The following is a 9,494-nucleotide window of genomic DNA, read 5'->3' as shown; positions in this document are numbered from 1 at the left end:
TACCCCTATTACTACAGGACGAAAGCCCAGAAGTCACAGATTTAGTCGCCAGATTTTGCACTGCAGTGATAGCTATTCGTCGAAGGATGGTCTATGCCACAAATCAGTCATAAATAGAAGGCCCATATTGTTAGATCTGCACTTCTGAAGCCCCACCCCATACAGCTGTTCTTTTTTAACTGATCTCCTTTAAATTTTCCTTATCGGTTTTATTCATCCATTACCTATGCTTAATCAAGTATTCTATGTATATGTTTTAATCTACGTTTGGTTCTTGTTCCCAATTAATTTAATAATTATTGTTATGCTATTTATTTAGATGTTTTGCTTATGCTGGTCTGTGACCGTATTAAAGTAAATTCATTCATGTGTTTGTTTGGCTTCTAGACGTTAATGCACAGTAGCCTTGAGGGCTGTTTTCCTTTCCACATTCCCTATTTGCAATCGGGAAGTACATGTCGAGGAGGGGGCACCTGCTTTCACATGAACCTGCCCATCAATTACAGTCATCATGGGCAGACGCTCCCCTCTGCTAACAAGGGAGATTAGTTTGCTGGCTGTTTTTCCCATGATCACTTGAAAAATCCTGAGCATCTTAACAGACCACTTAATGGTTTTTCTGCCAGTTGTGGCCATTGCAACTCCATAGAATACAATAACATCCAATGTTAGAATTAAAAGAAGCAACAAAAATACAATTAATAATCAACATGAATATTTTATGCAATGGATGTGCTGTCTCCCATCTTCAACCACAAATCCACAGATTGAGAGACTCTTAATCTCAGGGTTGTGGGTTCAAGCCCCACATTGGGCAAAAGATTCTTGCATTGCAGGGTTGGACTAGATGATCCTAGTGGTCTCTTCCAACTCTTCAGTTCTGTGATTCCAAGATGATGTGGACCACCTGAATGAATCTTATGGGCTACTGGTGGCCCACGGGCCAGTTTGGGAATCCCTAGCTTAGAGGGCAGGGTGGAAAGATGTGAAGGCCAAAAAAGAATCTGGAAGGTTTATCAGCTAGATATAGGGTCCAGCCATTGGACCATTGGTATATTGCATAGCATCTTGCCAACTATTTTGTTTCATGCAAATATCTTCTATTAGCCTCAAGAAATAATAATAATAATAATAAAAATAATAAAAATCCCTCTGACGCAGTCTTGGAGCATTTCCTTTTCTATTGCATAGAAAATAGAATACATGTCCCATTCTCATGCAAGCAGCGAGCAAAGAAATACCATAATAAAAAGCTAATTAACTGGCCAGGGACAGCTGTATTATCTATATCTGCGTCACTAAGGCACAAGATCTATATGTCCTCTTTTGGTGCTTGACAAATAACTAAGGACACAAGAAGAGAATCTATTTCCAATAAGTGAATCATTCAGCACATTTTGAAATGTATTTTCATGCTCATGATATAACCCAACTATCCTTGCTGCTTCTATTGAAATTCTTGCAATCATTTTATAAGTTGATCTCTCAAAGGTTTGGCAAAAATGGAACCGCCGTACAAATAACTATTGTGATGCACTACCTTGCCCATTAACATAACATCTAAGTCTCCTTTCTCTGAGTGCAATCCTCTCCCCCCTTACCTGGAATGAACTGCTACTGAATTCGGTGGAATTTAGTTCTGAGAAGATCTGTACAGAGTTGTGCTGAACCTCTGTAATCCTGTACAGACTTACATGGGAATAAATCTCATTGTACTTGGTGGGATTCTCTTCCTAACAGACATGCACAGAATTGCAGGGCCATCAACTGGTCTGATGCACAAGGCTGGTGGTGAAGAGCATTTAGTATTGAGATACTACTACTATTATTATTATTACTATTATTATTATTAGGGTTTGGATTTGATATCCTGTTTTATCACTACCCGAAGTAGTCTCAAAGCGGCTAACATTCTCCTTTCCCTTCCTCCCCCACAACAAACACTCTGTGAGGTGAGTGGGGCTGAGAGACTTCAGAGAAGTGTGACTGGCCCAAGGTCACCCAGCAGCTGCATGTGGAGAAGTGGAGACCCGAACCCTGTTCACTAGATTACGAGTCTACTGCTCTTAACCACTACACCACGCTGTCTGTCTGTATTGAGATACTTATTGTCAGGAACTAATCTTACCAGCAGGCCACTGCTTTATCATTCCTTCTTTCATTTCCCAACTCTTTGACATGCACACTGAGAAGAATGGGAGAAGCACACCGTCCATTTACAAACCATCAATTTTTATTTATTTGCTTTATACAAACTTGCAAGGTACAAATGCATTTATTTGTTTTGTTTTGTTTTCCTTGTGTGAGATTTTGACCTTTTTAAGTAGCTACATCTAGAACAAATGCTGCTGGGAGGGGAATATTAAGCAAGCTGCTGCAGATTTAATTACTGGAAAGATTATTCCATGGTTTGGTGTGAAGAACCCCAAGCCACTGACATACTGTTTTTTAAAATCACAGACTGCTAATTTTTAAAATTGTCATCATCTAAGGTCACTTTTATACAAAAGAAAGACATCAACATCACATTGCTTTTTTGATAGTTTTTTAAAACCTAACACAAGCAAATAAAAATAAAAATTGCTCCAAATAATGTGCATAAATAATGTAGTTCCTCTTGGTTACAGGTGCTGCTGGCATATGAAAGTGTTATTAGAAGTGAAGGGAAAACACTTAAAATAAAACCATTTATAAACATGTTCCACAATACTGTAAAACTGTGATGCGAAACGCATTCTGTTGAGAGCTCACAGCTTGTAACCTCAAAACACTTAAAGTGACATGAGCAATAATTGGTCACAGACTCCACCTAGCTATTAACTGAGCAGAGGGCTGGTGAGGGGTGATGGAGAACATTCCGTGACATCCTTTGTGCCATTTTTAAAGCCTTTCTCTATTGCAAGAAAAGAAGGGGGAAGGGTAATTGGACCTAGGATCCAAAACTTCCTTGACAGAAAAATAGGCAAGAGGCTACAAAAAGTGGCACAGTCCTTGCTTGCTTCATTCCTTTCTTATGTGAACACTGGTTGAATGGTTTCACTGACACCTGTACACTTTTGAGGTGACCTCCACATCTCTCAAACAGATGCACAGGCAGAACCACTACCTCAAGAGGTGGAATAAGGAGGCCTACTCTGATGTCAAGGGACGGTCAATCCCAAGCCGACAAGCTTTCAAGAGGCTAATTGAGGCCTCTCTTCGACTCTTGCTTATCTAATGAGCTGCCACCATTTAGAAAATGTCAAGGATGCCTTCACAACAGGAGAAAATGCAGGTCACATCTGAAGGATGTGCCTCTCCCCAAGAATATTAAGGGGAATGGTAGTAGGGAAGGGTAGTAGCTGGGAGAGTGATCATGATGGAGAGAAACAAGATGAAATCCAGCTGCTTTGCCACACAAAAACACATTCGCGTGAACAAAAAGTATAAAAGAAGAAGTAGCATTGACACGAAGTAGGGGGAAAGCCACCTATATTGCAAGAATCCCCATGGGATAGCTGCGTACCAGCAAGACAATCTTTGCGGTCCCTGATATGCTACAGTCCTACTCATCTTCCTATAATGTACCTCCTGGGCCAGAGCCTCAATGGGCTTAAGTCAACAAATGAGCCACTGCCAAACAGCTTCAGCTGAGGACTGGTCCCTGACATATAAAAGCAACTGCTGTACCCAACAAACAAGGAAATAAATGCATCATTCCTCTAAATTGACAGCTTACATTTATTTTTAAATAAATTTGCTTTCAATAAAAGCAGAAAATATATATATTTATTTAAATATGTCTTCTTTTATTTTTTATTTTCTTAATTATTCTGATAAAACTGCCCAAAGTGACTCCATTTCAGTAACTCAGTGGCAGGGCTGGCTTCAGTGGCCCTGTGCACTGAGAGAGAACATAAGCTTGAAACAAAACAGTTTAGTGAGAAGAGGGAAAAAACAAAGATATAGATATTTAGCACACATCACTGTATAATTTTCATAAAACATATATTAAGGCATGTCGAGGATAATGAAGGGACAGTTTTTAATGAGCTAACATGGGTGCCACTGCAGGAGCAGAACCAATAATTTTTAACATCATCATCCTGGAATGTTGAAGGAGAAAGAAAGGAACAAAAACTCTGATTCCCTGGAGTGTTCTACATATTGCCAAAAGGATCGTTTAAATAACAAAACAGACTTCATCATTTCATTGGACAGTGAGGTGGAAAACATTTCTGGTTTAGGGATAGCCTGCCAAGAGTTTTCCACTGCATTATATGACAAAGATCTTGTTATTTGCCAAGAACTTATCATTCTGGTCAATATCAGTTGAGGTGGATTCTCAGAAGTGTCAAGGAGGAAGCTAACCCCAAGGTGGAATTACAAGGTGATTACGAGGTGGAAGCTTGTTAAAATGAACATGGGAAATGGACGCTAATAAAATTCACAGTGCAATTCTATCTATGTATACTCAGAACAATCCCCCACTGGGGTGGGGGGACAGTTTCTGTAATTGTCCCTTTTCATTTCATGAACAGGGCTCCTATCTCCTGGATCTGTGATCCTTCAGTGTTGTTGGACTACAACTTCCAACTTCCCTGACCATTGGCTATGCTGTCTGGGGTCAAAAGGAGTTGGGAGTCTAACAGCACCTAGAACTCCCCCCCCCCAATCCCTGCCTCAGGGCCAAACTGGACTTGATGGTGGTAGGCCTGTTTCTTGAAATTTAGGACTGCCCAATTGTGTATACACAGATTGCAATTTAACGCACTAAATAGTGCACGTGGTGTGGAAAACTGAATACTCTGCTTCACTTCAGTTTATCTTCCCTGCAGTCTGCCTCCCAGCATCACTTTTCTTCTCACTAGAAATAAGTCAGCTCAGTAGAGGGAAAAGGGCTATGGGGAAGGTCTGGGAAGAGCTCTCAGCTCCTCTCACCTGTGCAAGACTTTTAAAACTGGGACTTCTCACTCAGCCAGGTTTTATATGAGATTAAGGCAGACCCACATTATAAGAGATGAGTCTGTCACTTTCACATTTAGTTTAGTTCTGTGCACTGATCTGTCATCTGCTGATTTAACCACAAACATTGGATACTGAACTTACTCCTAATTGACCCAAGGTAAGGAAAGAATGAAACTGCAAAGTAGAGCTTCTTAGTATCTAGAGCATTGTACTGAGAAGAAAGTTCAAAACCATTCTTTTCTGTCAAGCCAACCTTTTCATAGAATTACAACACTGCAAAGAGCCTCAATGAAATAAGATTATTTGAGACAGTATTCAGATTATGGTGGATAACACAGGTAGGGCTTGGTAAAATTCAGAGATTCTGCTTCTACCTCTCTCTCTCTCTCTCTCTCTCTCTCTCTCTCTCTCTCTCGTCAAATCATCCTCCTTGCCCCCAAACCTTCTAGAAACAATATCTAAGAGCACCATGACCTAAGGATCAGCCCACCTTGTAGCTTGAGCATTATCTTAGAAAACTAACTCATGTTCAGTCTCCATCAGCCTTGATTATATGGTTTTAGAATGGCAGATTTTAGAAGCCACAGCAGTATTGCTCCAATAAATATGGAAAAAAGATCCCCCAGTTTTGATGCACGTTTGACTAAAACTCATAAATACATTTATGGACATGCTTATGTTAAAGCCAGGTCCAGAATGAAGTTGCTAACTTTTTTTGTGAATGTATAAGCATTTCAAATCAACTAAATTGCCACCTAGAAGTTGAATCTCAATCTAAAGTGTCGGCCCTTCAAGGAAACAATTAAACAAAACATTGAATGAATGGGAATCCAACTTTTTAAAAACAAAAACAAAATAACCAAGACCCCATCTGAAAATCCAGCTCAAGGGAATTAAAAAAAGGAAAGCCAGCTGCATTTTTGTGTTCTAAGCTAGAGTTAGAACAATCTGAGTTTCTTTCAGAAAGGTTTGAGACAGAATGAAGGAACCAGTTTGGGAAGACTTTGTCCAGCTTGACCTTATTTTTGGTATGAAGCAATTTCATGTGCCTTATGATGGCCTAACAATATTTTGAGTGTAAAAACTTTGGCCCACAGGGTCCAAGTAGAAGTAAAATTCTTTCCAAAGGTGTGCTGTGAGGCAGCCCATGCTTTAATGTTACATCTCTCTGGGTTTGCTGTGCAATGCCCTATCCATGCCTGAGTGCTATGCTGCAGAACTGCAAAGCCCTTATTGCAAGTTGGTGCCAGCTTTAATGCAGAGCTTGACTACTGTTAAAAAGGTCTAGGTTGTGTGGTGAAATATATGGATCACTAGAGAAGAAAGCATCCTCCGAGAGCACGGAGGTTGACTACCACGGCCCTAAATGATATTCAGATAAGCCTTACCAGGTATAAGTCCCCTTTCAGAATACGACTGCAGGGCAAAAGAAGGTCCAATTTAGACCCTCATTCTGGTAAGTTTCCTGGCTAGGTATGAATCAGCACTGTTTGAATACGTTTCAAGAGAGGTTTGGTTGGTATTTCTTGACGTCTGCCAAGTCCTCTCTCTTTGCCTGCACCTCTGGCCAATCTCTGTTCTGAGCTGGTTCTGCTCTCAAACTATTGAGAAACTAATGAGGGCTCATTTGAGGTGGTCTGAGCTTGGAGCAGGTGCACCACTAGTCCTATGCTCTTAATATACGAGCTCAATTGCTCTGAAAGGTCACGGCAATGATTACTGCACCCTTCAGAGAGGAGACTGATGAAGGCTGCAGGCGTCTGTGTTTGAGAGAGAACTCTACTTCCAAATCACCTACAAGCAGTGCTTTTCTTCTGGGGGGGGGGTGCAGGGGGACAGATACCCCTAAACAGTTTGTGAATCTAAGTTTGGCCTCATTGAGGGGCAGCATTTCAATATGAGTAGGAAAATGAGAGTACTCCTAAACATTTTTTTTTTAGAAAAAACGCACTGCCTACAAGCTGTTGTGGTGGGGAATAAAGCAAGAGGATACATAATGAACATCAGAGGTCTTGCTTCAGTCCCCCCTCCTCCCCTCCTCCAATAGCCAGGAGAGTTTTGCTTCACACATTCCATGGAGGCTGATTCATGGCCCATCCAGTCTAGTTCAGATCCATATTCCATCTAGCCCCCTATCCAGTTTTCATCAGCAGTACCTGATGGTGCAAGCGACAAGTGCTTGGTGAACACAGTGATCTATCCAGCACACAGTTTAGATCCTATTACTTGAAGCCCTGGAGAAGCCAGGAGGAAAATGCTCAGTGGCACTCTCCCGAGTTGGCTGTGATGTGAGAAGAAATGTCACCCATCCAGTCCCAGTTTTGTTTTTTCTTCCCCTACAGATAAAAGACAACCTCTCTGGGTTGCAGAAAGCATTAAAGCTTCACCTAGTGGCAAATCACCGCCAACTAAGCTTTTCTAACCTCTTCCCTCCCCCATTATATCTTCCGCCCGCACCCCTAAAACACGTCCACATACATTGCCCGCACCTTCCATTCCATCCACCCAACCCCTAAGCTTGGGAAAGAAGAAAACACCGGCCCATCCCAGCCACAGCAACATCCTCACAACCCTAGCAAGATTCCAAAGCCGCTTTGGGTCCCCACACGGTCAACCTTCTGTCTTCTGCCACATCCACAAAGTTCTGTCCGTCCACTTGTGCTTCCTTGCTGTCTTTCCTTTTCCTCTGAAAGGCTGTGAGCATTAGCAGGGAAGTGTGGCCGTGCACGGGTTGCTTAGCTCCACAGGCGAAAGATGCTAAAAGCCATTCTGGTTGGCAGAGGAGAGACCAAAGGGCTGTGTGTGTGTGTGTGTGTGTGTGTGTGTGTGTGTAAGGGGGCAGAAGGAGGAGGAGAAGAAACATCTAGTGCTCACTTCAGTAGAGGGTTATGAATTCCCTGGCTGCAGATACAAAGTCATTCTTCACACAACCTTCCTTCCCTGCTGCCGGCACTTGCAGGCTATAGAGTTCCAGGAGATGAGCTACATCACCTCTCAGTCTTGTTGCCAGCATCCCTTTTCTGGCTCAGTGCTGCCTCTTTGCCGAGACACAGCTGTTCTTTTGCTGCCAGTCCTTAGCCTTGGGAGTCTGCTGCACCTGATACAAAGGACGTGTCTGGCAAGAATGGAAACGGCTCCTGCACTATAGCCTGCTGAACTGTGGGCAGTTGGTACAGGCCATATCAGCAGCAGCAGCAGTGGGGCAGGAGGAAATGGAACAAAGGCAAGTGCCATCCCTGCTCTCCCTTGATGGCAGCTATTCTTTCCCGAAAAATTTCCGCAGCTTGACTGAAGGAGATGGGTGTGCCGAGAGAACCCTAACAATGACCACGCGCGTTGTTCAGCGGTTGGGTGCAGACGCCGTGGGTTAAAAGGTGGCTCTGTGGAACTTCACAGCATTCACAGCAGCCAGGGCCTGTGCTGGAAGAAGAGGAGAGGAGAGGAGAAGAGAGTCAGTGACAGTTGTTGGAACCTAAAGTTGTGGGCCTGTTGCACAGGCCTTTGACATTTCCCTCACAGCAGGCTTGAGGGATTTGCAGAGGCTGTGAATTTGCTAGACGTGCCTTGAAGGAATGTCATAGAGAGAGGTTTCAATGACATTAACAGCTTTATCTTTCTGCTCTGGGAGCTCTCTCAAAGCCTTAAAGGTATTCACCAAGAAAGGTTGTGTCAAACACACGTCAGTCAGAGTTCTAGCCCACAGTTCAGCAGGACAGTCTAAAGTAACCTTTCCCAACCTGGTGTCCTCAAGATGTTTTGGACTACAGCTCCCATCAGCCTCAGTCAGCACAGCCAATCTGTTTTTTGTTTTTTTTAAAATAATCTTTATTACTTTTCAAACTTACGGCAGACAAAAAAAAAGAACAAAAGAAGAAACAATACAATAAACAATACAAAACACAACCTTAACACTAAATTAAACAAAACAACAACAATTTAAAAAACATATAGCATACCATTTCATTAGTCTATCTTTCATTCCCTTATTTCATCGACTTCCTCTCACCTCCCTTTTTGTTACTTGTTACCACTTCTGTTACTTGTTTCAGCAAATCCTTTCCATCTTTCTCTATCTTTATCATTATGAATGTCTTAACATATTTTTAACCTTATTTTCCATTAATACTAAAATACTTATTTATACTTAACTCCTTATAGCATTTCTGCTAAAGCCATAAAGTTTCATTCCAGCACAGCCAATCTGGAGAGCATCAGGTTGATGAATACCACTGTAAGAATTTTTGGTCTGTCTTTTTGGTCTGTCAACCACAGATGATGACTAGACTAACAGCCCAATCTTATATGTGTGTAGTGGGAAGAAAGTCCTACTTTATCAAATGGGGCCAATGCCCAGGCCATTGTCCAGCCTAAAAGATGGAGTTGTGGCTTATCATAGATGCCCATCTCCATCTTTTAGTTCAGTTCACAGAAGCAACCTAATGTGTTATAGCCACAGAACCTGTGGCCCTCCAGATTCTGATGGACAACAACTCCTTTCATCTCCAACCTTTGACCATGCTGGCTGGAGCTGATGGAAGACTAAACCC

At 42.1% G+C, this 9,494-nt stretch overlaps 1 protein-coding gene across 16 annotated transcripts in view; it reads right to left on the bottom strand.

The window, feature by feature from the left end:
- Positions 1 to 2,215: 2,215 nt before the first annotated feature.
- The window catches only part of PLEKHA6 (pleckstrin homology domain containing A6), a 197,362-nt gene continuing 190,083 nt past the window's right edge, over positions 2,216 to 9,494 (bottom strand). For all 16 annotated transcript variants that reach the window (XM_079982325.1, XM_079982326.1, XM_079982334.1 and 13 more), the window contains one exon: positions 2,216 to 8,367. The gene's annotated coding sequence lies outside the window, so the exon portion shown is untranslated. The remainder of the gene's footprint in view (positions 8,368 to 9,494) is intronic.

Source organism: Podarcis cretensis (genome assembly GCF_951804945.1).
Source record: "Podarcis cretensis genome assembly, chromosome: 6".
Lineage (NCBI taxonomy): Eukaryota > Metazoa > Chordata > Lepidosauria > Squamata > Lacertidae > Podarcis > Podarcis cretensis.
Note: the sequence above shows the minus strand (reverse complement) of the source record. Positions and strands in the feature narration are given on the sequence as shown.